General features: G+C 43.4%; 2 pseudogenes; both read left to right on the top strand.

The window, feature by feature from the left end:
• Window positions 1-5,660, top strand: part of LOC147718634 (uncharacterized) — a 71,850-nt pseudogene extending 66,190 nt beyond the window's left edge.
• A 2,956-nt stretch (window positions 5,661-8,616) lies between these two features.
• LOC147718633 (uncharacterized) lies at window positions 8,617-22,359 on the top strand (annotated as a pseudogene).
• Window positions 22,360-22,592: the final 233 nt, after the last annotated feature.

The raw sequence follows: 22,592 nt of genomic DNA, 5'->3' as shown, positions 1-22,592 counted from the left end.
ACTGTTGTTTTCTTATAATAAAGTTAACCTTTCTTCTAGTCAGATGCTGTTATGTGGACGGATGCGTTTCCCGTCCGGGTAAATGGTAACTGAGCAAGGGAGCAGGGGACACTTGAATCAGAGAATAACCTTTGCATATTGTAATTTGGCCATTTTTGTGTGAGAGGATTGAACCGTCTATCTATCAGATAACCAATAATATTACATCCCCGGTAGATATTAGATATATAGAGAAACTTCCCAACAGAGAGAGAGAGAGGTAAAGGTATTAATAGGACAGTGATCGTTGTTGTGTAACGGCGTTAGTGAGAGCATTGATTGTGATCAATGTGTATACCCACAGGATTGTGGCTTGAGTAAATACCCACAGGATTGTGGCTTGTGTGAGAGAGTGAGAGCATTGATTGTGATCAATGTGTAAACCCACAGGATTGTGGCTTGAGTAAATACCCACAGGATAGTGGCCTGAGTGAGCACTGATTGTGGTCAGTGTGTAATGGTAAGTTATCGGAACTGCCCCCTTCACTATGAGTAGGAGGGTAGCATATTCTGGGTCTGAGGTGCCGCGAGACTATAAGGTATGAGAGCATGGAAGTCCTTAGTAATCAGTGAGTATTTCTAGTAATCCTATAGATTTAGTGGTGTTTTTGATGATATGAGCTTGTTTATTGCTAATTCCCCATCCTCAGGTAGGTACCCAGGTGCCTTGGTAAGTAGGTCCTGAGGAGGGAGGTGGTTACGTTTCGGCTGGATTGGTGGTGTCTTGGTGAGCTGATTCTATCTGGTCCGAAAATCCGGTCGTTACAGGAGGCTAGCTTGAATCCAGCGGCACAGTGAGCATGTGACCCGAGTCTGTGTATACCCTTCCCACTTAGGACAACAAAAGCAAAAAGAACAGATGATGAACAGAATGCTGAATAATGCTGAATAATGCAAACATTCACCCCCAGTCACAGATCTGGTTTTAATACACCAACATAATCCCTGATGACATCACAATAAGTGATATTGCTGAACTTCCCTCATAACTCCCTGATCAATATCCCAGTTCAGCACAGAGAAATGTTTATTTAGTATACCATTTATATTAGGGATCTTTGAAAGCGCTAGAGCATAATATTATGCTAAATTGTAGCTATTGAGAAATGAAAGTAAGCCTGACGTGTTCTTGTGAGGCTCTATCTCAACATGCCTCCAAGCAAAGCAGATCCTTCCCTTGGGGTTTCATATCGTGGCAGACCTGTCTGTGGAACACAAGGTTACGTGCCAGCTCTAGCGTCCTACCTAGCAGTTCCAGTGCATTAGCAATGATTGTGAGGACAGTGTTAGTGAAGGCCGTCAGGTCGGTGGGTGCCACTCTAATCGGCCTGTCTGCTTGATGGGGGCAGGTTAAAGGCATGCATCTTGAGGGGATAACCCCAGGGGTTGAGCAGGCCATTGTCTCATCTTCAGAGAAATTAGTGGTCATGTAGAGTTTGGCCTTTCAGTCTCTTCCCAGCGATTGTGAAAATAGCAACACTTTCATATAGCACATCGAGACATCAGTTTCATTGACACTACCCCTCTATTGCTCAACGCAAGAAATAAATGACAAGAGCCTGAGGGTAGAAACAGGCCAGCAATTTGCCATCTCCTTTACCACCCCCTGGCAATTCCTCTAAATTCGGGGAATACCTCTCTGACTTAATTGCACATTGTGCTTTCGGTAACTCAAATAATATAATTCTAGGTGACCTCAATCTAAGATAGTACAAATCTAAAAACCCACTCATTCAATCCCTAAACAACCTCTGACTAGAAAACAATTTGACCCAACACTGCTCAGAAGAAACTCACCACAGAGGAGCAACACTAGACGCAATGATTGCCGAAAGCAATGCATTCACCATTGACCATATCCTTCCCATAGACTGGTCCGACCATCACCTCATCCTTTTCGGCATTAACCAAACGATCCCACCTCAACTCCCCTTACAGGACCCCCAAAATGGATTAGGAACACAGCTCAGATCCCCGAGAGACACAAGAAGAAAAAATAAGCTCGCTCCTCCCCCACAGCACAGAACACCTCTCAACTATTGAACTTACCTCTCTTTACCACTCCAATATGTCACTCACCCTAGACAGCCTTTCGCCTCTGAAACGAAAAAAATCCAGGAACATTCCATCCAGATCATGGTTCTCCACCGACACCAATGAAGAAAGAAGACATCTAAGAGCCTCAGAAAGAATCAGGAGGAATAATTCCACCGCCCTTCATCGCGACCAACTCCAAGCAGCCCGCAGGAACTACAAAAAGAACATTAAGAACAAAAAGACATTTTTCTTCTGCTCCGCACTAGACACCGCAAAAAAACGACCCAAATAACTGTTCAATATCATCAGGAATCAAACCTCTAAGCCAGCGACATCCTCAATTAAGGCATCCGATGAACGTTGTGAAAACGCCATCTTTTTCAACGACAAAATTGCCAAGATCGACCTCGCGTTTCGCCCAAATCTCATCCCTTCCACCGTGACCCAGGTGCCTGAATCAATCAACTGCGCCTTCTTAATAATAATAATAATAACTGAACCTATACAGTGCCTGGTTACACTATCTAGTGTGTCCCCACACTAGCAAATTGGTCCTCAGCCAGCTGAACTATTACTACCTCCCCTACCCAGGCCCTACTTTGTCAATCCCCTAAGGAATAAGTACGTTTTTAAATCTTTGCTGAGGTCCAACTTCAAGGTTTTCGTACAGAGCCTGATGAGAAGGTTAAACCACAGACGGGCAGACAAGAACCGGAAGGACCTCCCTCCAATTCTAGCTCTTCGGATTTTAGGAACCTGCACTAAGCAAGCCCCTTGAGATCTCAATTGACGAGTCGGGGTATAGGATGTTAAGAGGTTAAGAAGAAAGCAAGGTCCTTCCCCTGCATAATCCAGTGGCTAACACAAAGGGCTTTGAACTGAACACGCTCCCTAATTGGCAGCCAATGTAGTGTGTCCAAAGCTTTTTTTGAGGCGACTCTTTTTGGCAGCATCAGCACCAGGCGGGCGGCAGCATTCTGGATGTGCTGTAGTCTCTGGAGACATTTCACATTAGCTTCCAAATAAAGGGCATTCCCATAGTCCAGCCTTGAAGTAACCAATGCATGGACTAGGGATTTCCTGGCTGTAACAAGGAGCAAATCCAGTGTCTTTCTGAGGCCGCGCAGAATACCAAAACATGTGCCCGCAACACGCCTTGTGTGATAGTCAAATGAGATTTTGGAATCAATCCAAATCCCTAGATTTTTGACTTGTTCATTTGGTATAGGAAGGGGCCCGAGCGTCTGGGGCCACCATGCTGAGGTCCAGACTGATGATGCTTTGCCCACAATCAGCAGCTCAGTTTTGTTGCCATTCAATCTGAGGCAATTGCTAGCCATTCAAGCAGCAAGATCTTGGAGACAGGACGCAAAATTGCTGGCTGCGTTCTCAGCTGGTTGTGCTAAGGCCACAACCAGCTGAGTAAGTCACGACTTCCACACCATATTGCTCAGTTATTATGGCCACAGACACCACATAAAGATTTAAAAGGGTTGGGCTCAGGCTAGAACCTTGAGGAACCCCTTGGTCCAAGGTAATAGCCTTAGACCTACAAGGTCCTTGTGCAACTTGAAAGCTGCGGTCGTGAAGAAATTATTCCGGCCAGCCCCATGCCTTCCCTGCCACTCCACCCTTCTTTAGACACTGCAGCAAAGTATGGTGAGCCGCAGTGTCAAACATGGCACTGAGGTCAAGAAGAATCAGTGCCGCAGTATGACCCTCATCCACATGCCTCCGAAGAGTCTCTGTGGAGAAAAGCAGAGCTGACTCCTTAGAGTGGAAAGCACGGAAGCCAGATTGCGAAGGGTGTAGCAGCTTTTGGGTTTCAATGTGGGGTGTCAGTTGTTGACTGACCAATTTTTCAGCAATTTTGGCAAAATATGGGAGGAGTGAGATGGGGCGCAGAATATTCAACTGTTCTATGCTGATTTGTGGCTTTTTCTTCAAAGGAAGAACCACAGCTTCCTTCAAAATTTACGGCACAGTACCCGAGCTAAAAAAGAGTTCTAACAGATATCTAATGTAGGGCTCTAAGGTCTCTCTGTTTCCTCTCAAAATTTTAGCTGGTGCAGGAACCAGATTTCACACTCCTAGCTAACTTACTTAGCATATCACCATCTGGAACCCTGAACACCTTCAGGCACTCTGCCTCTGTTATCCCACCCCGGGGCACCTCCTCTCTGCAAGACCGATCCCTGGCTTCCACCGGGAAGGTAGAATAAATGTCCTTCACCTTAAACCCCCCAAAACAATGGTCCTCCTTCACTCCCATTCAGGAAGCAGAGATAATCAACCTAATACGTCTGAGCTTGCTACACCTTCTGAAGGTAGGAGTTTTTGAAACTTATTTTTCTAATGTGCAATGTGAGTGAGAGATGGGCTTAAAAAGATGTTATACCTGCTTCAATTTCACTCCTCTCTTGTACTACTTCATTTATGTTTCCCAAACCTGATAATTAACATTTTTAAGTCAGAAAGCAGTGCATCATGGGAGTTGTAGTTTTTTCAAAATTCCAATATGCTAATAAAAAGCAAAGTTTGTTCAAATGAATGTAAGTGTTGTAGGAAACCAAATGTGATTTGTAGTTTAGAAGCAATTTTGCAGACACGTTTAAAAAGTGCAAATTTATAAGTAATAGACTGCTTGCACTTTTTCAATCATAGATACACAACAAGAAATCAGAGAAAATGAATTGACAGAGTTTAACACTCAAGAAGGACATGACACAGATGACTCAAATGCTGCAACTTCATCAACTTTTATTTTTCAAAGAAGGGAAAGACACAGAGTGCGCCAACTGCAGCAGTCCGATAGTGAAGAAGATCAAAATGTTAATGTCTCTGAAATGCAGACTGTTGCAACTCCAGCAACCTCTAACCCAATGCAGAGCAGGCGTAATAGACTTCAACAGTTTTATAGGCGCCGGTCACAAGCATCACAAAGAGGAAGAGCTCTAGAGGATAGCAGCACCGGCAGTGATGTTGAGGATAAAATCCTTAAAGTTCAGCGCCTACATGGCAAAGACATTTGAGACATGAAGGGAAAACTTGATCACATCAGTAAAGAGTTTGGTGCCATGCACAACAGTATTACACAAATGACAAATGTAATTGATAAAGGGCATAAAACAACATCTGAAAAGCTAGTCCGCATTGCTAATTCTTTGGAGACACTCTGCACAGTGATACAGACCCAGCAAGTTGGAAGTGCTAAGAGGCAACTTAGAACAATGACCTGCATGCAGGGTCACACCAGGGGAATGTCTCGGCTTTCAAGCACTACTGCTCAGCTCTGCAAGCAGACAGTTGGCATGCAATTGGAAATGAAACACATTTGTGCAGAGATAACCAGGGTAATGGGGGCACTCCAAAATGCTGTAGAAAGAATACAAAGTGATGCTGAACCTGCAAACCAGCTTCAAATTGGGGGTAGTGAAGTTGGCAGAAGTATCAGTGGCATACTTGACCAAGCCTTACTTGGGGCACGCCGTAGCAACAGGAAACAAAACATTTCCAGCAACATGGCCATGGGCGATATGATAATTACAGGAAAAGCATTAGGGGTGCGTGGACGCAAAAAATAGTATGGTACCTTTTCAGCTACATTTTTGACAAAAAGGTGTCCATCTGAATTAAAAATCATTGTTTTCTGTTTAAAAATGAAGGCGAAGTAATTTACTAATTCATCAGAATGCATTTAAATTTCAAGCAAAAAATGCAAATACTTTAACTTTTGAAAAATAAACAGTTTACAGTCATGCATCAGATTGTCTTGTGTGTTTCTTACCTTTTTTAAAAATAATGTTGTGTTATCTCTGCCCTTCTCCTTCTACCCTCTGCTGCTTCTGGTCCATGTAATCTTGGTTGGGGTTGTTGAGGCTGATTATCATTTTGAGGTAGTACAATATCCACATCCAATTCTATGCCTCTATTATTGGCTAAGTTATGCAACATTGCACATGCTGCATTTATTTTACAGCAAATTTCAGGACGATATTGTAAAGCTCCACCAGTCTTATGGAGAATGCGAAAGCGAGATTTCATCACACCAAAGGTTCTCTCTATCACATTGCGGGTTGATATGTGAGCATGGTTGTACTGCTGCTCTTTTCTGGTTGCTGGATTGAGATATGGTGTTAATATGTATGACCTCACTGCATAGGCACTGTCACCTAAAGAAAGTGATAATGAGTAACATGTGTCTAAAAGAAACTGGGATATGTTAAAAATAAACATTTAAAATTACCAAGCCAATATCCATCTCCAAATTTGCCTGCAAGCAGCCGTGTGGATGGCACTGTGTCTAAAAATGTAGGAGTCATGGGCACTTCCAGGGTAACTTGCCACTAAGTCTGTGATGATAGTTTTAGAATTGCAAATTGCTTGTATGTTAAGAGAATGGTAACATTTCCTGTTGCGTAAAATGTACTCATTTTCAGAGGGTGGGCAAATGGGAACATGTTTCCCATCTACACAGCCAATGACATGTGGAAAATGGGCCATGTTATAGAAATCTAACTTGGTTTTTAGCAAATCCTGCTGTGTAGTAGGGAATTTGATGTGATGCCTTATCCTTTGCAACATGGCATTCAGAAAAGCATCGAAAAATCTAGAAAGTAAACTCTGGGAGACACCACCAGCAGTGGCTATTACACCCTGAAATGACCCAGAGGCAAGGAGGTGCAGTGAAAACAATACCTGAACATGGGTTGGTATGGCTTGTGTCCTGCGTGTTTGTCTCTGCAAGAATGGGTCAAATTCTTCTATTAAATCCAAAATGAAGTGAGCATTAATCCTATACTTATCCTATATTTCTACTTTCTGATTTCTGGGGCAGATATACTAGTCCGGGGGGGTCACTAACCTCCTGCACTCCCGCCCCGTTCCACCACGCCCAGTGCGGGCGTTTGCTGCGGAGGGTGAGAAGGAGCCCAGCACTTCCGGGCTCAACGCAGGGAGGTCAGTGCTCTAGTGCACTGTATGCATTTCCTCTATTTAAAGCAGGTGAGAAAGCGGCCACTTGTGGAGAAGAGCTAGCCGGTGGCAGTGGCAGGCTCCCTCCGCTTGTGTGTTAACTGGCCATTTCACTTGTACGCTAATCAATAGCATTTTAATACTGCACTGAATTTTAAAAATTGTAGTGTGCACTGATGTAGAGCGCTTTTTAATCAATAGAAACGCCTGCTTGTGTGTTTTAACTGTTACGCTTACAGCGTTGCTTGCTAACTTACCTGCACGATTTCTGGGGCTGATATACTAGTCCGGGGGGGGTCACTAACCTCCTGCACTCCCGCCCCGTTCCGCCACGCCCAGTGTGGGCGTTTGCTGTTGAGGGTGAGGAGGAGCCCAGCACTTCCGGGCTCAACACAGGGAGGTCAGCGCTCTAGCTGCCCCTCCCTCCTAATTTCCGTCTGCCTACTTATGTGTGTGGGACCGCGACCGCACAGCGGATGCATGCAGCGGGCGCGAAGAAGGCGCGCCAAAGTTGCGCCTAAGTTAAGCCCGTCTGCGCCCATCCGCGGCCGGTCGGGGCTAGGGGCCACAATCCCTGCCCATTTTGGGCGAATCCCCATCCACTATGATAGTCAGGAGCTTCGTGACCTATGCCCACCACTAAAAACCCCCTGTAGACGATCTACGGAGGCGATTGCGCTTCATGATTGCCCCTACTGCTCCTTTAAATGCATTAGGGAACCCGCCGGCTTTGCTGATGGGCGGAGAGTTAAAGGAGGCCTATTGAACTGTCGATCTCTGAGTAAGCACTGCATTCAAATATGGGATCTCCTGTTGGATGAGAAGCTAGACATTCTTTTTCTAATGGAGACGTGGTTGGGTGAACACTCGGACCTGGACATTATCAACACGGTCCCTTCAGGATATTCCATAGCCAGAATTGACAGGGGAGGAGGAAGAGGTGGGGGGATTGCTATTATTGTAAAGGCCCCATTTGAATGCACTCTACTCCCGACTAAAATAGACAGTAGCGAAGCTGGTACGTTCAATTTGAAGCTTAGTCCACAGGATTCTATATCCGGGATCCTCTTATATAGACCCCCAGGCAGCTACGGAAACTTCAGGTCTAGTATCATTGAGGGTGTCGCTCACCTAGCTATTAGACGGAGCACACTGTTAGTTTTAGGTGATATAAACATGCATTTAGAAGATACTCAATTGAAAGATGTCACTGACCTTCGTCAGCAATTTCAGGAACTTCAACTTGAGCTGAAAAACGACTCCCATACGCATACACTCGGTCACCTATTAGATCCGGTGTTCGCTAGCTGGGATGGTGTGACTGTGGATGTGGATACCCCAATCCCGATTCCATGGTCAGATCACTATTTAGTTCCCTTCGAGATAATTAGCCCAGTCTATGAGAAGAACATAGCTGACACAAAAAAAAATTTGTATCGCAAATGAAAGCAGTTCTCCCAGAATAGTTTCTATATGCGTATACTATGCGGGGGTCCGCTGGATGGCGCGGATATTGAGAGTGCGAAATCTAAGCTTGATGAGCGCATTTTAAATGCCTTAAACTCCATGGCGCCACTAAGCAGCTCTAAGTCTTGTAGTAAAAGAAGCAGGACCGCCCCCTGGTTTACTCCAGAGTTACAGCTGGCTAAATCTGAGTGTAAGAGGCTGGAGCGCAGCTGGCGACTGACATCCTGCTCTGGGAGTAAGGATGGCTACAAGTTAGCTATGAGGAAGTATCAAAGGCAAGTGCGAGGGGCCAAGGCCGCATATTACCACACGCGGATAGAAGAGGCAGAGCACTCCGCAAAGAAGTTATTTAAAATTTTTAAAGAAATATCCCAGGTACCGAGCCTAAACGCCCCGTCTACCGATTCGGTGGCAGAGTGTAACCGGGTGGTTGAATTCTTTGCTGGGAAAGTCAAGAATATCTATGCTTCCTTTTCTGAACAACCTGCTAGTGGCCTTGAGTTTATAGAACCACTGGGCGGGGAGGGTTGATGGTGAGATTGGAGCACTTCGGTATCCCCCCGTCGGAAGACCTCCGCAGTATCTGCCGCAGTGTAAAATCAGGCTCCCGCGCGACCCTGCGCCTCCTAGGGTGCTGGCTGAGGGTTTGGAGGTACTTGAACCCCTGTTTAGGCAGGTGCTTCACGTTTCCTTCACCTCCCAACAGCTCCCGGCAGACTGGAAGAAGGCTATTGTCCTGCCAATCAGGAAAAAGCCGAATGTGGGTATGGAGGTTCTTGAAAATCTAAGACCTATATCTCTTCTTCCCTATTCGGCCAAAGTGGCAGAGAAGGTCGTAAATCGTCAACTGGTGGATCACCTGGAGAGGGATGAGATTCTTCACTCCTCTCAGTCGGGCTTCCGGGCAGGCTTCTCGACGGAGACGGCCCTTCTGAGAGCCACTGAAACGTTGAGACAGGGAGCGGATGCTGGGCACACCATCGCACTGGTGATGCTTGATCTCAGTGCCGCTTTTGACACTGTAGCACACTCCATCTTGCTGTAGTGTCTTAGCAATGGTGGTGTAACCAGGACTGCCTTGGGATGGCTAAAGTCATTCTTCATGGGCCGTTTCTTCCAAGTCCAACTGGTGTCTGCCCGCTCTGCTGAAATATAAAACAAGGGGATTGTACCTATGCCTCCGGGATGTATTACTAAATCACTCAGTAAGACAATAGATAAAGCTAAATGAATTAGTTTTACCAAGACAATTTATTTTGTCAGTATCTTTAGAATCAGTTTTTTAGATGATTATTTTTTAGGCAAGAGAATTAACATTATCAACTCAACCTCTAGCGACTGAATTTCCACAAAAGACTAATGTACAAATAACATACAAAAACATTGAATTAATCATCAATAGACCTTAACAAAAAAGGACTAATGTACATGTGACATACAAAGAACATTAAATCAACATATATCATTTCATTCCAATTATCAAAAAACAGTTATTTATGGACAGAAAGAATATGCCAATATTAAATATGCATTCAGTTTCCACAATGTGGTGCACTATTTCTTTTTAGAACCACATGAGTCAAAGTTTAAACATTCCTTTTAAACTTGAACATTCATTTTAAATGTATTAACAAGAATTTTATGCGAACTAGTGCCGTAGCCGACGCGTTTCGAGTCCTGTTAAGAAAGTCACAGGGCTCTCATCAGGGTAGCATTAAATGGATTCCACGGGGAACTGTTATCAATGAAAAAAATTAAGGATCTATGTTTAGTAAGGGTTCCTCCAAATCCATTAAAAACCAACAACACTAAGCTAAAAAAGCATCCACTGGACGCGTCGTACCTGATTGAGGGCTTGAGTGCGACCTTTTATTAATAGTAGTGTGGCCGCCACTGTGTGTCTCACACTGCAACAGAAAAGGAATATATTCAAATGATTGTCCTTTAAAAAGAAGGTGCCCGCACGCACGCCGTGCTACAAAATAGGGAGTGAAATTACCTTAAGTGAAAGCCTCAAGGGTGGTCTCTTGTCAAGGCATTGTTTATTGTTCCAAGGTGACCTAAAGTGTGGATAAACGCTTTTATCAGTGTCCGCCTACATGTATTTATGCAATACCTTTGCATTACTTATGAGAAAAACATGGGGGTACTCACAAATCTTCTCTATTCAGAAGCCAAACAGTCCACCGCAACCTTGCGTGAGGTACTGTGCTTAAAGTTGGTTCTGCAATGTAAAGTTTGCGAAATGAACCCGGGTCACAAACGTGCTGCCTGAATCAAAAGTTGCATTACATTTGAAACCTTTTTTAACGCGGCGCATGCCGCTTTTGATATATCAAGTTTGTCATACTCACATTTTGTAATAACTCTGAAGGCTGAACAGCCCACCGCAATCGAGCGTGTGGTGCTGTGAGTAGGAATTATGTCTTTAAAGGTAAACGAACACAGAATCAGTGTTCATGCTAAATGTGGCGAAATTTAACCAAGCGCCCAAAGCAGGGCAGCGCGCTGTTCGCGGTCTTACCTTCTTTGGTTCAAAAATAATCTTTCTGTTTTCTCTCATTGAATGAGCACGAAGCAAAGTGTAGACAAATACCAAAGGTTTCAAAAAACGGAGGTTTTGGTCACATGGTAGTGATCAGCCAATCAGGTGTAATCAGGACCCGGTAAGTGCAACACAGGCCTTCTGGGGCATGTAGTCCCAAAATATATTATGGAAAAAATATATAATGAAGAACTTTAAATGCGCTGAATGATTTTTGCAGCACATAGCGTGCGTGTAGGTCACCTGCTGTTGGGGCAGGTTGTGTGTTAAAAAAAATTTCATGAACAAAAATTTTGCATATTCTTGCAATTGTGATGCATTTATTTATTGCCCAAAGATTTTTCAGCACCTCTTTTCTCACTCCCAGAACCCTTCCCCTTGGAAACTATCTCCGGTGTAGTGTCAGTAACTGCTACCAAGGTTAGTCCTCAGGAGAATCTGGGAAATAGTGTCACCCCATTGGAACCGCATGGAGTTCAGGTAAGTGGCTCGCGACACTAAGCTAAAAGACTTGTAGTACAGTTATTTTATGTTAACTATTGCCTTTATAGCAGTTAGTAGATATGAAATATATTGTGCCTGAGCTGAGTGGCATTCTGTTTGCAAGTGACCTTCACTCCTTTTTGTGCTCCTGCATTACTGCTAACACTTTGAAGGTAACCACCCATTACGATGTGGTAATGACACCACAGTGCCATTACAACGCGGGTTTTACAACGCAAATCGTTACCACAACTTGCGCTGGAGGGCGCTCTAGACTAAGGAATAGTAGATTTACTATTCCAACACCTTCCCTACTGTACGTAGGCTGGTGTTGGAATAGTACATTTCACTATTCCTAAGTTCAGCACCATACAGCGCAAGTCGTGGTAACAACTTGCGTTGTAAAATCTGCGTTGTGATGGTACTGCGGTGTTTTCTACTGCATTGTATCATCATACATCCACTTTGAAGGCATGGCCTACAAATTGGGACATATCCAATTGAACATGTTCTGAATCCTCTTTCTACATTCATAGAGCAGGCCACAGATTAATATAAAGTTCATGGGTAGATATTTCCTTTAAAACACAAGGAGGCTGAACTAGGAGGGCCAGATGTGTAGGTGGGAGGCAGACAAGGGCTGAAGCACAAGTGAGCAAGGGATTCTCAATTTTAGACTTTTGGTGCCTGGAACTCCAGAATAGATTTGCTGCTTCACAGGAATAACCCACGAAAAGAAATGCATATCTTGCTTGCAAAAGAAAAGATAGCTAGCCTGGCACTTGTATTATGACTGGCTAGATTTAACCCTTTCGATGCTGATGACGAGCTCAGCTCGTCATGATGCACGGTTGAGCTGTGCTGATGACGAGCTGAGCTCGTCATGAACAATGGGAATATATGAGTGCCAGCACAGGGGGGGAAAACACCTAGCAGCCAAGGTGTTAATGACTATTGACGGTTGCCCTTTAAAATATCATGCTTGAGCCAGTACACGGATGGGCATTTTTCTAGGCCTTTGGAAGAGATAAGAATTCCTGCATGCCTTGTAGGTACTTTTGAAAAGATGGGTTGCCTGCACTTCTTGAACTATCGCTTCATTGGATAGTTGCAAGACTGATTTTGTTGGTGGTACCACTACTGCTCGAAAAGTAGACTGAAGTTTGAGGAGCCAGCCTTCGAAATTAGAGTACTTGTCATTAAGAGAACAGTACTACTAGAACTCATAGGAAAAATATCGGACATTGATAAACATCTATTGACTGAAAGCCCCTGGGAAACTTGTAATGAAAAAAAGCACAGGTGCACCATAAATTAAAAGTGTGCAAAAACAACACAATTATTGCAAAAGCACAAATAGTGATTTCCAGAGGTCTGGTTTGTTTGATTGATTTATTTGTCAACAGAAGAAAAACGAACAGCCGACGCGTTTCGTCCCGGATGGGACTTCTTCAGGGCTGTGTTTACACATAAACATACAATTAAAATCATGGACTATTATATAACTCAGCCGAGCAAAAATAGTCACAAATGTAAAAAAACATTACTAATAATGTAATACAAAGAACAGTCTTGGTTGCTACATTCCTGAGCTTATCTGATCAGAGCTACCCCAATTAGATCAAGGAGACACCAGTACCTAACTAAAGTTGCTGAGAGAATAACTCTTTTGAAGATACCATTGCTCATGTAGATGGAAAACAATCAAAATACATTTTGGAGACAATCTGATGGGATGAACAATGATTAAATGACAAAGAATAAATAACCAACCATTGCTGTAGGGTAGGGAAGAGGATGACAAGTGAAATAACTTATGGGAAACTTGGTAGCTTTTTCAATTCTGAGCTTTCATGTGTGAATTCTCTGTCTACCATTGGACAGCCAGATTGTTTTATTCAACTACATGGTGCATTTCCAGCATAATCCATCAAGTTTGCTCTGCTATGGATAGTTTTCTAAGTCCAATGTTGAGTTGATCCAACCAGCAAACTGTATGTGGCTGTGGTCTCTCATAGGTCTGCCACAGAGATTGCCAATATCCCAGTCAAGTGCAGTTTTTGTAATTTTTACATTTATGTAATTTGCCATAAAATATTATTGCACACCTTATTCCCTTTCCATTAGAGCAGTATTTTTTGGGGGGACTACGTTTTAGTTGTTTTAAATAACTTGGTTTGCATCTTATATGTTCTTCATTTCCTAACTGCAATGTGATTTGCCAGTTGTTACACATATATTAGATGCACATTTTGTGAGTAAGTTCTTGCTGATTGCTGCATGAGTAAATTTACCAATTGTGACATCAAAACCCCTCATTGAAATTAGCTTATCTTGGAGGGTCAACATATTTGAGCCTTGTAGCAGCGTAGTCACAGCTCACATCAAGACTGTGGCTTCTGTCTCCAAAGCAGATAACATACAATGGCATAATATATCATAGGATAACATAACATAACATAACATAACAAAGGCTAGCACTCTGTTTACCTAACTAATGTAACTGGGTGCGCTTCATCTTGACTGACAAAAGGGAAGATAAAGGTTCCAAATCCTCAAGCAGTCTTCAATGGTCTGATTTGCACAGCTCTTTAGAAAGCCATTAGTATGAAGTGACAGGTATTTTTCCATTTTACTTAAATGCTCTACAAGCAACAGCCACAAAATTGTGTATTGTGTATTGTTGATCCACTTCTCCTTACTTCATAGCTAAGTGGAGCTTTCATGCCAAGCCAAATTAAAAACAACTATTAAAGAGGACAGACGCTGTTAAAAAGATGTATTCCTATATTTTTCCAGTGACTCCCTGTCTCCTGATCTACAAACATGTTTTGTTAACCCTGTTGCATGAGAACTGGAGGCACGCTTTGATGCCAATGACATAGGCATCTGAAGGCCTGTCTTATACAATAGTTTACATTTTGTTTTTTTGTCTTATATGGGTATTTATACAATATAAACATGGCCTAAAGGGACAGCAAATACTTTACGTAGTGGCAAGGATAAGACGCGTGTTTGAGTGTTTTCCTTGTGCCAGCATGGCCATTTATATACTTATACGGTTAAAAGAATGTAATGGTCTTGGAGAGAGGGGAGAGAAGCGGTTTACATAGAGTCAAGTGTAGAGGGTTACAGAATGCACATAACATCATACCTGGTAGTATGTTCTTGGTCCTAGCTCCTAGGTAGAGAACAAGTGGGTGGTATATTCGGATGACAGAGAACTAGAGGGCTTCTTCCCCTGAGGTAAATATCCAAGGTCATAGGGAAAGAGTTGATGAGTTGTAGCATTGTAGAGAATAGGTTGGCTTTGTCTGTTTTCTTAAATGGTGTGGATGGGTATATGGACGTTAATTCACCAACATTATTGCAGTCACAGAAGTGACATAACACACCCTTTGACCATAATGATATCACAGGAAGTGACTGTGATTCTTTACATTAATTCATGTCACATGATTCCTGATGAAAGCAAAAAAAACAGATAATGGATGGAAAACTGAACAATGCAAACATTCACTCCCAGTCACAGATATGGGTTTAGTCCATCGTATTTTTGCTAAGCATGCCACCCCAGTTTGCACCCAGCCATATGCAAATCAATATTGACCCTGCCCCTCATGAGAACACTTCAGGCAGAACTGCCAAGCTGGGTCCTCTCTGGAAAGGAAACAAGTATCTTGGGACCAGTTTCGGGAGGTGTAGTGACCGGGTTTTTGATTCTATTTCTGAGTGATGGTGACTTTAAGCTTGCTACCATCCTAGATCCCTATTCTTAGCTTGTTTTGGTCCTTTTAAGGCCTCTTTTCACACCTAGAAGCATAAACTAGAGGATAGCCGCTTTATATGATGATAGATCCCTTATTCCTGACTCTAATCCATCTATTGCCTATTGGCTTTGACATAATTATGTGTCCTTTCATCATTCTACCTATAGTAGAGGGTGGATCCTGTAGTTCTGACTTTATATTAGCTATTGGTAGGGTTTGTGTATAGAGCTAAGTGTCTATTTCCTCCTTTTCGGGCCTACAAGGCCCAGAACTAGAGAGACTCCATTTTACTTTCTGCCTCTGCTGACTGAGGAGCTTGCAGGGTAAAGGTGATGTTTATAGTTAAGCCTGTTGTGTGCTAGGGGAAAACCAGCGGAGAGTGGATCTTATCGAAAGAATGTGTTTGTCTCTTGGGTCCAGACGTAACATGCAGATGGTCACTGCAGCTGCGCGGAGAGCCTCGGAGCTGGCACAGGAATTCGGTGGGAGGCAGCTCTCTGTTGGAAATTTCCATGAGGAGAGAGCATTCCATATTAGCGAAGTGCAGGAGAGGCAGAGTGTTCAGTTGGTTTTTGGAGTAGTCAGAAGCAGTTGTGTTCAGATGGTGTTTGGAGCTTAAGAGAGAAGTCAGATGATTTTTGGAGCTGAAAAATGCAGTCAGAAGCAGTTGTGTTCAGAAGCAGTTACTTGTCAGAAGGAGTTGTGATCAGTTGAAGCAGGCAGTTAACAGCTGGAGTTTTGAGTGATGCCTTTTGGAAGAGACTGAAGTTATATTGTGGATTAGTCTGTGGGAGCAGCTTGAGTGAGTTGTACATTGGAGCTGGAACAATCAGACAGAGTGAAGAAGCTAGTGGAGCGAACGGTTATCAGAGCGGCAGAAACTATATCATTAGACTGAAGTTGGACGGTGAAGACAGTTCGTGGGAGAGAGGATTTCAGTGCAGAGTGATCGGCGCAGATGTGTGTCCAAGAGTGCAGGGGAGAATCTGAGATGAGCCAAGGCACAGACGAGAGAGGAACCCAGATGACAGCTAGAACAAGACTTCATACTAATCAGGTGATATATGTCCTGTTATATTAGTGCCTATACATATATAAACATTAATCTTGTCCTTTATTTCCTAAGCTATATTCCCTACTGTATTGTTGCACTGATTAATCTTTTTTCTTTCAGCGGTGTGCAGTCTGTTATAATCCATTTCCCTTTTTAGCTATCTACAGTTCCTTTCAGCTATATGTGGATGTGTTAGTAATAAAGCTTTATTCCTTGGATGTGTCTATTTCCCTTTACTTTTCATGCTATGTCTAGATTGCTAGTTATTGTGATGTTATAATTTATTATTGTGTAATAAAGGAACCCCAGTTCTTAGTGAACTATTGTGTAACTGTTGTTTTCTTATAATAAAGTTAACCTTTCTTCTAGTCAGATGCTGTTATGTGGACGGATGCGTTTCCCGTCCGGGTAAATGGTAACTGAGCAAGGGAGCAGGGGACACTTGAATCAGAGAATAACCTTTGCATATTGTAATTTGGCCATTTTTGTGTGAGAGGATTGAACCGTCTATCTATCAGATAACCAATAATATTACATCCCCGGTAGATATTAGATATATAGAGAAACTTCCCAACAGAGAGAGAGAGAGGTAAAGGTATTAATAGGACAGTGATCGTTGTTGTGTAACGGCGTTAGTGAGAGCATTGATTGTGATCAATGTGTATACCCACAGGATTGTGGCTTGAGTAAATACCCACAGGATTGTGGCTTGTGTGAGAGAGTGAGAGCATTGATTGTGATCAATGTGTAAACCCACAGGATTGTGGCTTGAGTAAATACCCACAGGATAGTGGCCTGAGTGAGCACTGATTGTGGTCAGTGTGTAATGGTAAGTTATCGGAACTGCCCCCTTCACTATGAGTAGGAGGGTAGCATATTCTGGGTCTGAGGTGCCGCGAGACTATAAGGTATGAGAGCATGGAAGTCCTTAGTAATCAGTGAGTATTTCTAGTAATCCTATAGATTTAGTGGTGTTTTTGATGATATGAGCTTGTTTATTGCTAATTCCCCATCCTCAGGTAGGTACCCAGGTGCCTTGGTAAGTAGGTCCTGAGGAGGGAGGTGGTTACGTTTCGGCTGGATTGGTGGTGTCTTGGTGAGCTGATTCTATCTGGTCCGAAAATCCGGTCGTTACAGGAGGCTAGCTTGAATCCAGCGGCACAGTGAGCATGTGACCCGAGTCTGTGTATACCCTTCCCATTTAGGACAACAAAAGCAAAAAGAACAGATGATGAACAGAATGCTGAATAATGCTGAATAATGCAAACATTCACCCCCAGTCACAGATCTGGTTTTAATACACCAACATAATCCCTGATGACATCACAATAAGTGATATTGCTGAACTTCCCTCATAACTCCCTGATCAATATCCCAGTTCAGCACAGAGAAATGTTTATTTAGTATACCATTTATATTAGGGATCTTTGAAAGCGCTAGAGCATAATATTATGCTAAATTGTAGCTATTGAGAAATGAAAGTAAGCCTGACGTGTTCTTGTGAGGCTCTATCTCAACATGCCTCCAAGCAAAGCAGATCCTTCCCTTGGGGTTTCATATCGTGGCAGACCTGTCTGTGGAACACAAGGTTACGTGCCAGCTCTAGCGTCCTACCTAGCAGTTCCAGTGCATTAGCAATGATTGTGAGGACAGTGTTAGTGAAGGCCGTCAGGTCGGTGGGTGCCACTCTAATCGGCCTGTCTGCTTGATGGGGGCAGGTTAAAGGCATGCATCTTGAGGGGATAACCCCAGGGGTTGAGCAGGCCATTGTCTCATCTTCAGAGAAATTAGTGGTCATGTAGAGTTTGGCCTTTCAGTCTCTTCCCAGCGATTGTGAAAATAGCAACACTTTCATATAGCACATCGAGACATCAGTTTCATTGACACTACCCCTCTATTGCTCAACGCAAGAAATAAATGACAAGAGCCTGAGGGTAGAAACAGGCCAGCAATTTGCCATCTCCTTTACCACCCCCTGGCAATTCCTCTAAATTCGGGGAATACCTCTCTGACTTAATTGCACATTGTGCTTTCGGTAACTCAAATAATATAATTCTAGGTGACCTCAATCTAAGATAGTACAAATCTAAAAACCCACTCATTCAATCCCTAAACAACCTCTGACTAGAAAACAATTTGACCCAACACTGCTCAGAAGAAACTCACCACAGAGGAGCAACACTAGACGCAATGATTGCCGAAAGCAATGCAATCACCATTGACCATATCCTTCCCATAGACTGGTCCGACCATCACCTCATCCTTTTCGGCATTAACCAAACGATCCCACCTCAACTCCCCTTACAGGACCCCCAAAATGGATTAGGAACACAGCTCAGATCCCCGAGAGACACAAGAAGAAAAAATAAGCTCGCTCCTCCCCCACAGCACAGAACACCTCTCAACTATTGAACTTACCTCTCTTTACCACTCCAATATGTCACTCACCCTAGACAGCCTTTCGCCTCTGAAACGAAAAAAATCCAGGAACATTCCATCCAGATCATGGTTCTCCACCGACACCAATGAAGAAAGAAGACATCTAAGAGCCTCAGAAAGAATCAGGAGGAATAATTCCACCGCCCTTCATCGCGACCAACTCCAAGCAGCCCGCAGGAACTACAAAAAGAACATTAAGAACAAAAAGACATTTTTCTTCTGCTCCGCACTAGACACCGCAAAAAAACGACCCAAATAACTGTTCAATATCATCAGCAATCAAACCTCTAAGCCAGCGACATCCTCAATTAAGGCATCCGATGAACGTTGTGAAAACGCCATCTTTTTCAACGACAAAATTGCCAAGATCGACCTCGCGTTTCGCCCAAATCTCATCCCTTCCACCGTGACCCAGGTGCCTGAATCAATCAACTGCGCCTTCTTAATAATAATAATAATAACTGAACCTATACAGTGCCTGGTTACACTAGCTAGTGTGTCCCCACACTAGCAAATTGGTCCTCAGCCAGCTGAACTATTACTACCTCCCCTACCCGGGCCCTACTTTGTCAATCCCCTAAGGAATAAGTACGTTTTTAAATCTTTGCTGAGGTCCAACTTCAAGGTTTTCGTACAGAGCCTGATGAGAAGGTTAAACCACAGACGGGCAGACAAGAACCGGAAGGACCTCCCTCCAATTCTAGCTCTTCGGATTTTAGGAACCTGCACTAAGCAAGCCCCTTGAGATCTCAATTGACGAGTCGGGGTATAGGATGTTAAGAGGTTAAGAAGAAAGCAAGGTCCTTCCCCTGCATAATCCAGTGGCTAACACAAAGGGCTTTGAACTGAACACGCTCCCTAATTGGCAGCCAATGTAGTGTGTCCAAAGCTTTTTTTGAGGCGACTCTTTTTGGCAGCATCAGCACCAGGCGGGCGGCAGCATTCTGGATGTGCTGTAGTCTCTGGAGACATTTCACATTAGCTTCCAAATAAAGGGCATTCCCATAGTCCAGCCTTGAAGTAACCAATGCATGGAGTAGGGATTTCCTGGCTGTAACAAGGAGCAAATCCAGTGTCTTTCTGAGGCCGCGCAGAATACTAAAACATGTGCCCGCAACACGCCTTGTGTGATAGTCAAATGAGATTTTGGAATCAATCCAAATCCCTAGATTTTTGACTTGTTCATTTGGTATAGGAAGGGGCCCGAGCGTCTGGGGCCACCATGCTGAGGTCCAGACTGATGATGCTTTGCCCACAATCAGCAGCTCAGTTTTGTTGCCATTCAATCTGAGGCAATTGCTAGCCATTCAAGCAGCAAGATCTTGGAGACAGGACGCAAAATTGCTGGCTGCGTTCTCAGCTGGTTGTGCTAAGGCCACAACCAGCTGAGTAAGTCACGACTTCCACACCATATTGCTCAGTTATTATGGCCACAGACACCACATAAAGATTTAAAAGGGTTGGGCTCAGGCTAGAACCTTGAGGAACCCCTTGGTCCAAGGTAATAGCCTTAGACCTACAAGGTCCTTGTGCAACTTGAAAGCTGCGGTCGTGAAGAAATTATTCCGGCCAGCCCCATGCCTTCCCTGCCACTCCACCCTTCTTTAGACACTGCAGCAAAGTATGGTGAGCCGCAGTGTCAAACATGGCACTGAGGTCAAGAAGAATCAGTGCCGCAGTATGACCCTCATCCACATGCCTCCGAAGAGTCTCTGTGGAGAAAAGCAGAGCTGACTCCTTAGAGTGGAAAGCACGGAAGCCAGATTGCGAAGGGTGTAGCAGCTTTTGGGTTTCAATGTGGGGTGTCAGTTGTTGACTGACCAATTTTTCAGCAATTTTGGCAAAATATGGGAGGAGTGAGATGGGGCGCAGACTATTCAACTGTTCTATGCTGATTTGTGGCTTTTTCTTCAAAGGAAGAACCACAGCTTCCTTCAAAATTTACGGCACAGTACCCGAGCTAAAAAAGAGTTCTAACAGATATCTAATGTAGGGCTCTAAGGTCTCTCTGTTTCCTCTCAAAATTTTAGCTGGTGCAGGAACCAGATTTCACACTCCTAGCTAACTTACTTAGCATATCACCATCTGGAACCCTGAACACCTTCAGGCACTCTGCCTCTGTTATCCCACCCCGGGGCACCTCCTCTCTGCAAGACCGATCCCTGGCTTCCACCGGGAAGGTAGAATAAATGTCCTTCACCTTAAACCCCCCAAAACAATGGTCCTCCTTCACTCCCATTCAGGAAGCAGAGATAATCAACCTAATACGTCTGAGCTTGCTACACCTTCTGAAGGTAGGAGTTTTTGAAACTTATTTTTCTAATGTGCAATGTGAGTGAGAGATGGGCTTAAAAAGATGTTATACCTGCTTCAATTTCACTCCTCTCTTGTACTACTTCATTTATGTTTCCCAAACCTGATAATTAACATTTTTAAGTCAGAAAGCAGTGCATCATGGGAGTTGTAGTTTTTTCAAAATTCCAATATGCTAATAAAAAGCAAAGTTTGTTCAAATGAATGTAAGTGTTGTAGGAAACCAAATGTGATTTGTAGTTTAGAAGCAATTTTGCAGACACGTTTAAAAAGTGCAAATTTATAAGTAACAGACTGCTTGCACTTTTTCAATCATAGATACACAACAAGAAATCAGAGAAAATGAATTGACAGAGTTTAACACTCAAGAAGGACATGACACAGATGACTCAAATGCTGCAACTTCATCAACTTTTATTTTTCAAAGAAGGGAAAGACACAGAGTGCGCCAACTGCAGCAGTCCGATAGTGAAGAAGATCAAAATGTTAATGTCTCTGAAATGCAGACTGTTGCAACTCCAGCAACCTCTAACCCAATGCAGAGCAGGCGTAATAGACTTCAACAGTTTTATAGGCGCCGGTCACAAGCATCACAAAGAGGAAGAGCTCTAGAGGATAGCAGCACCGGCAGTGTTGTTGAGGATAAAATCCTTAAAGTTCAGCGCCTACATGGCAAAGACATTTGAGACATGAAGGGAAAACTTGATCACATCAGTAAAGAGTTTGGTGCCATGCACAACAGTATTACACAAATGACAAATGTAATTGATAAAGGGCATAAAACAACATCTGAAAAGCTAGTCCGCATTGCTAATTCTTTGGAGACACTCTGCACAGTGATACAGACCCAGCAAGTTGGAAGTGCTAAGAGGCAACTTAGAACAATGACCTGCATGCAGGGTCACACCAGGGGAATGTCTCGGCTTTCAAGCACTACTGCTCAGCTCTGCAAGCAGACAGTTGGCATGCAATTGGAAATGAAACACATTTGTGCAGAGATAACCAGGGTAATGGGGGCACTCCAAAATGCTGTAGAAAGAATACAAAGTGATGCTGAACCTGCAAACCAGCTTCAAATTGGGGGTAGTGAAGTTGGCAGAAGTATCAGTGGCATACTTGACCAAGCCTTACTTGGGGCACGCCGTAGCAACAGGAAACAAAACATTTCCAGCAACATGGCCATGGGCGATATGATAATTACAGGAAAAGCATTAGGGGTGCGTGGACGCAAAAAATAGTATGGTACCTTTTCAGCTACATTTTTGACAAAAAGGTGTCCATCTGAATTAAAAATCATTGTTTTCTGTTTAAAAATGAAGGCGAAGTAATTTACTAATTCATCAGAATGCATTTAAATTTCAAGCAAAAAATGCAAATACTTTAACTTTTGAAAAATAAACAGTTTACAGTCATGCATCAGATTGTCTTGTGTGTTTCTTACCTTTTTTAAAAATAATGTTGTGTTATCTCT

This window comes from Lissotriton vulgaris, chromosome 4_1 (assembly GCF_964263255.1).
Source record: "Lissotriton vulgaris chromosome 4_1, aLisVul1.2, whole genome shotgun sequence".
NCBI lineage: Eukaryota > Metazoa > Chordata > Amphibia > Caudata > Salamandridae > Lissotriton > Lissotriton vulgaris.
Note: the sequence above shows the minus strand (reverse complement) of the source record. Positions and strands in the feature narration are given on the sequence as shown.